Source organism: Schistocerca americana, chromosome 1 (assembly GCF_021461395.2).
Source record: "Schistocerca americana isolate TAMUIC-IGC-003095 chromosome 1, iqSchAmer2.1, whole genome shotgun sequence".
Taxonomy (NCBI): Eukaryota; Metazoa; Arthropoda; class Insecta; order Orthoptera; family Acrididae; genus Schistocerca; species Schistocerca americana.
In genome coordinates, this window is record NC_060119.1 from 714,214,330 (window position 1) to 714,221,450 (window position 7,121).

Consider the following 7,121-nt stretch of genomic DNA (forward strand, 5'->3'; position numbering starts at 1 on the left):
AAATAGATTTCAAGAATATATATGTTGACTTTAAGGTAAATACATTGTTTGTTCTCTGTCAACATCTTTCATTTGCTGACTATATGCCCATCAGTAGTTAGTACCTTACGAAGTTAGAATCTTTTATTTAGCTGGCTGTATTGGCGATCGCTGTATTGCAGTAGTTCCAGTAACGAAGATTTTTGTAAGTGATTCATGAAGGGCATAGATTATTGTTAGTCAGGGATATTCTTTTGTAGGGATTATTAAAAGTCAAATTGCGTTGCGCTAAAATATTGTGTGTCAGTTCACAAATTATCAGAATAAGTAAAGAGAAAACAGTTGAGTACGTTCAATATTACTCAGCTGTTTCTGTATCAAATAACGTAGAAGTCTACAAGGACAGTGTTTCTTTACATTCAAAGGGGAAGTTGCAACTGTAAGATTTTTGCTTCTATTACGGTATACTTTCACCTGTAGCATTTTAAATACTAATTGCGATACATGTTGTATATAAATGATCTGGTGCGTGACGTGCTGTTTTTATTTGGTATTTCTCACTTTGTGAGTTTTCCGAATTTTAATTTATTGATAGCTCTACTTCATGCCTTCCCAGATAATATAAAATAAACCAAGAAATGATAATTAACAGATAGTATAGATTTTGTGTTTGTATTTTTAGACTCGATGATGGAAATACTAACAGGGACCATAGTTATAGTCCTTGCCATCGATATATTATCTGACGTTATCCACTGGTTGTTACCCAGATGGGACATACTTGTCGTCAGATTATCAATTTTAAAGTGTAAGTAAGTACAGTAACTTCATTATCTTCAAAGTGACGAATGCTGACCTTCAGAATATTCACAAATATGTATAGTATACTCCGAAAGGTACTGAATTGTATCATGATACGATGTGATGAGGGGCACGCTTAAACGCCGGTGAGTGTGTGTACAATAGGCGGATTATGACACTCAGAGGTTAATTTGGATAACTTGGAGTTCGTTAGGAATCTGTCAGTATTTTGCAGCCTTGTAGAATCATCGGGAATCTCAGCACATTCGAGATAAGGAATTAACGTAAGGAATAAGTGGTTTGCTTACCTTGACCAAGAGCGACGACTAACGGTGTAAGTGAGAAGCCTGTAGGTATGGATGAAGAAATGACAGTGCGCCCGAAGTCGCACAGGCGGCGCAGCGGAGGCCTGGCTCAGGGCCGGCCGACTTTCTCTGCTCCAGTTGGAGGTCGGACCCGGCAGGCTTGACTCAGCCATCCAGCTTGTAACATTAGTTCAACTGGGGGCGTAGCTCAGATGGTAGAGCGCTCGCTTAGCATGTGAGAGGTACCGGGATCGATACCCGGCGCCTCCAGCTATAATTTTAAGTTTGGTAACCATACTAAAAGGCCTCTGCATGGCTCACGGAGAAATGAATTAGTAATTTATAGACTATTTAAGGATTAAAGGTAACAACTCTTTCATCAATTGAAGCGCTAAGTTGTAGGCATGTTAACAAACCAGATCACTGCTAGGTTTCGGAGGAGTCTTTCTCCGAGCTATATGTAGAGTGAACACCTATACACGATAGTCAGAAACAGTAACAAAAGCCTGTTAAAAGCCTGTTTCAAGATACGTTGTGCTGGGAAATAAATGTTTGTAAACAAACTTCGATACGATGCAAGGAGTTAATTAGCGTTGAAGTTAGCGAATCAGGCCTCTGCGCTTGTGAATTCAAGCGGCTCGCCAGATACAATTACTGACAGTTGTCCTCATAGCTAAAATGATAGCGCACGAGAGTGCTCAGTCATTGGTTCCTGTTCGATTTGTACTACCGTCCCAATCCAGTTATTGTATCGGTCTCTTATTCGATTTTGGGAAACCAAACGCAGAACATGCTTGGTGACGCCGTCTGTGGCGGGCCGCTTGAATTTGCGCGCACAAGGGCCTGATTGGCTAACTTCAGTGTTAATTAACTCGGAAACGCAGCAACGTATCGAATTTTTTTCTGAACAAGTATTTCTCAGCACCACTTACCCTGCAATACCCTTACAAGCTTTTCAGACTGTTTCTGACCACCCTATATACATACATATACAGCTGTACGGTGATGTTGTTTCGGCTGACTACTGGGACAATGTGGCCGTACTGATATATGTGTGAATATGTATAAGTGTGAGTGTATGTGGTCTGTTTAGCTCACCTTGTACTGTATTGAATACCATCAAGTAGGTCAAATAATTGTATAGATCTGAATAATAATAACAATAATAATAATAATTCAGACGTCTGTAGACGTGTTAAGCGACTACAAAAGACATTAAGAGAATTATAAAGCACTGCACTGCGCTTGAATAACACATCAAACTAGAAAAATAAATATTATTACACCACTGCTGCCCATGGTCTCTGACTGCACACTGTGTCATCAGCTGTAAATAAATTTGATTATTGGTTTTAAAAGAAAGAATATCGTCCCAGGTCCACTTACCTGCACATTCGATATTCCTCATTTATGCCAGTTGTCTTTTATATAAAGGTGTAAAACGGGTTCTCCTGTGATCTAAATTGATACTTGATTGTCCGTGACAATAATGAAAATGTATTACAGCATTAGGTTTGTGTCTGCAACTAGGTACAAAACTGAAGTGGTTGCACCTATAAATGTATTGCTACGTGGATGTGCACTACGTTACTTTAATATAAACTGATTACAATTGAAGCATAATCCACTAATTTTTTTATACTTCACATGCTTACTAAATCAAGATTGATTGTATAAATTATGCTCTTTCACTGCACATCAGCCAACACAACAGCAACACATACAAGAGAGTGCTGGCACAATTTTCTTATATTTTATCCTTTCGTTTATGTATTGCATGACTACACGGTGACCTAGTACATATACACTGAAGCTGGAGTACATCACGATTCTTAGGGCTGTCCTGAACTAGGGTGCTCTATGAAACGTCCCTGATTTCCAAATGCAATTAAGAAAAACATGATACTTGAGGGATCAAGCACAGAAACTCAAAAAGTTTTGTGTGTAAAATTCATACACTTTTACATGGGCTCCTTTCGCAACCCGCAAAAAGTCTAGATGATACACCGTCTCAACTTACGTGCGTACGAGGATGTCTAGAGTGATGAACCGTATTGCATCCACAATCCTTGTGCGGAAATCGCCAAGATTACATACAGCCAAGACATGCGCAATTTCTTTCACACAAGTTCACAGGAAGAAATCCAGAGGGCCTATGTCCGAAGATCGCAGTGGCCACTTGTTTGGTCTATCAGGCCCCATCTGTCACAGCGGAAAACCTCTGTCCAGGAAGTCACAAAGAAATAAATTCCATCCTGCTGAAAGATCACATTTGTTGAAGGGGAAGCATCTGAAGGACAATAACTTGCTCAAGTAATGTCTTGCTTAACGGTGCCTATTACTGTCTACCCGATGAATAAAAATGGTCGAACTATGTTGTCTTTCATCATCGCACAACACACATTCACCTTTTTGCTGTCTCTGACGTGTCCCCGAAAACTTTGCGAGTTTTGCGAAGTCCATATGCGAATTATATGCCGATTTACCTTTCCACATACGTGGCAGGTTACTTTCTCAGACAAAACATTTCCTAGATGCCTGGCGTTTGCCGAGTCCGGTCCAACATCTCAATAGCAAACTCGTGACGAAGCTGCAAGTCGCTTCGCTTCAATGTTTGAATGCTTGCACAATTCGAAATTTATGAGCATGCAGCACCTTTGAACTACTGAGTGAAGGTTATTTAGCCCACGTGATGCTCAGCGAATGGACTGGCGAGCTGTTTGGAGGGTCCCTCTGATCTCCTCCACCATTTCATCAGATGTGCATTTTCTACGAGAGCATGACTGTCTGATTACACTCCCGGTGGCCAGGAACTTGTCACAACAAGCCGTAATCGTCGTAATGTCTGATGGATCCCTTTGAAATACACGTCGGAATTTCTTTTTATAGCAATTGGTGATTTAATTTCCACATACTTCACCATGCGTTGCGCTTTCTCTTGAGCTGTTGTCATTTCTGGTAATTAGTTATCACCTGAAACAAAACATAAGGATTAATTTAGAAAAAGATCTACACGACACTTATTGAGTTGCGCTACATGATACAAACGGCAAGTATCTATGTCTCATAGTTTACCTTAACTGTGGTTTTCATGTGGACGCCTTGTGTTATTGTGTTACATAAATATATTCTAAATTTGGTCGAATGCGATAGTACGTTACTTGTCTGAAATGGCAAAATTACTTACTGCAGATAGTTGCTTACTCAGTCCGACTTACTGTCGCTAACACATTATTAAAGATTGTACTCATACCACCTGGCAGAACTAACATCAATAAGAGTGAATGGTACGTTTCTGCAGTCGTCACTTACTTATTACCTAAACAACGCCTATTGCATACGGCGAGGACTAAAACCTACGTAGAAGTACATTGTGACGAATTACACTAAGCTGAAGTACAGTACTACCGCTACTACTGCTACATTACTACTACTACTCGTATTACAACTCATATTATTTGTGGAGAGTGTTGTGCGTAAGCTTAGAGTACCTAGGAACACATCATGTTTGTGCAGTCGCTACTTCAACCTAGTCACTAACTTGAGAATGATTTGAGAAATGAAGGAACATCATAAGCAGATTGCGCAATTTTCTGCAGTTTTTGTTGCCATTCGAGCTCTACATATTTAACTTCTGCATAATATATTAAAGCTATTTAGAATACATCGCTAATTCTTCCGTCACAAAAATTTATGACAAGTAAAATTATATACACTCCTGGAAATTGAAATAAGAACACCGTGAATTCATTGTCCCAGGAAGGGGAAACTTTATTGACACATTCCTGGGGTCAGATACATCACATGATCACACTGACAGAACCACAGGCACATAGACACAGGCAACAGAGCATGCACAATGTCGGCACTAGTACAGTGTATATCCACCTTTCGCAGCAATGCAGGCTGCTATTCTCCCATGGAGACGATCGTAGAGATGCTGGATGTAGTCCTGTGGAACGGCTTGCCATGCCATTTCCACCTGGCGCCTCAGTTGGACCAGCGTTCGTGCTGGACGTGCAGACCGCGTGAGACGACGCTTCATCCAGTCCCAAACATGCTCAATGGGGGACAGATCCGGAGATCTTGCTGGCCAGGGTAGTTGACTTACACCTTCTAGAGCACGTTGGGTGGCACGGGATACATGCGGACGTGCATTGTCCTGTTGGAACAGCAAGTTCCCTTGCCGGTCTAGGAATGGTAGAACGATGGGTTCGATGACGGTTTGGATGTACCGTGCACTATTGAGTGTACCCTCGACGATCACCAGTGGTGTACGGCCAGTGTAGGAGATCGCTCCCCACACCATGATGCCGGGTGTTGGCCCTGTGTGCCTCGGTCGTATGCAGTCCTCATTGTGGCACTCACCTGCACGGCGCCAAACACGCATACGACCATCATTGGCACCAAGGCAGAAGCGACTCTCATCGCTGAAGACGACACGTCTCCATTCGTCCCTCCATTCACGCCTGTCGCGACACCACTGGAGGCGGGCTGCACGATGTTGGGGCGTGAGCGGAAGACGGCCTAACGGTGTGCGGGACCGTAGCCCAGCTTCATGGAGACGGTTGCGAATGGTCCTCGCCGATACCCCAGGAGCAACAGTGTCCCTAATTTGCTGGGAAGTGGCGGCGCGGTCCCCTACGGCACTGCGTAGGATCCTACGGTCTTGGCGTGCATCCGTGCGTCGCTGCGGTCCGGTCCCAGGTCGACGGGCACGTGCACCTTCCGCCGACCACTGGCGACAACATCGATGTACTGTGGAGACCTCACGCCCCACGTGTTGAGCAATTCGGCGGTACGTCCACCCGGCCTCCCGCATGGCCACTATACGCCCTCGCTCAAAGTCCGTCAACTGCACATACGGTTCACGTCCACGCTGTCGCGGCATGCTACCAGTGTTAAAGACTGCGACGGAGCTCCGTATGCCACGGCAAACTGGCTGACACTGACGGCGGCGGTGCACAAATGCTGCGCAGCTAGCGCCATTCGACGGCCAACACCGCGATTCCTGGTGTGTCCGCTGTGCCGTGCGTGTGATCATTGCTTGTACAGCCCTCTCGCAGTGCCCGGAGCAAGTATGGTGGGTCTGACACACCAGTGTCAATGTGTTCTTTTTTCCATTTCCAGGAGTGTATATTTGTGAAACTAGTTATATTACGTGTGTACGATTAAGTAATATTTCGTCGGTAGTGCAGCATCTTGTACCTTGAAACAGAAGACGGTCTTTTACCATGGAATATGTTATGTTCGCCAATTAACTGAGTTTCGTTAATTTCTGAGCAATTTTACGTATCTTGAAAATGGAAATTCGTGTTAGTTTCGAAAAGCTTCTATCTCAAAATCGATTTAACTTGTAGTAACTTCGTACGACTTCTGGGCGTAATAATTCTTGGCAGTCTCCTCGGGTCTGCTGCCAGAAATAACTTGTAACCGGTTTTTGATAACACTCCTTCTTAATTTGATTTCACTTACTGTTTATTGGTATGTAATACAGTAGTAATTTAACGAACAGATGACTAAATGCAATACTGACGAGGTTTTTCCATTGCAACGCTCTTAAATTTCAGTAAAATGTTTGTTCTCAGGTTCATGATTATCTTGTACCTTGGATAAGTTTCCATATTTGGAAAAATCTTAATTTTCCGAGTAATTCTTTTTAACTTTGGTGAACGACTGCAGCTTATAAAAAGTGAATGCCATCACTGTTACAGTTGCGGAAGTCTGAAAAGTGTTCCACGGCCCATTTTCCCCTACTATTACCTTTGTGTTATATTCTTATTCATCTCATTTTATTTATCTTTCCTGGTTTGTAGTATCCTTCCTTCATAGTGTTTAAGAACTCCATCTATCACTGCCCGCATCGAGTGGTTGTTACTGTAACAGGAAATCTCTGGGTGCTACCTCCAGATCACGCCCAAAGTACCCTCATGACTAACCATCGACTTCATACTACAGTGGAAAGTTCACTATACCAGACTGACTCTGCTACAGAGAATGCTGTAGTTTCCTTAGATGCTATGCTTGTTCCAGACA

The 7,121-nt window shown here is 42.8% G+C and overlaps 1 non-coding gene across 1 annotated transcript; it reads left to right on the top strand.

The window, feature by feature from the left end:
- The first annotated feature begins 1,282 nt into the window (after positions 1 to 1,282).
- Positions 1,283 to 1,355, top strand: Trnaa-agc. The gene has a single exon. It is a non-coding gene; the product is annotated as a tRNA-Ala (tRNA).
- The last annotated feature ends 5,766 nt before the right edge of the window (positions 1,356 to 7,121 follow it).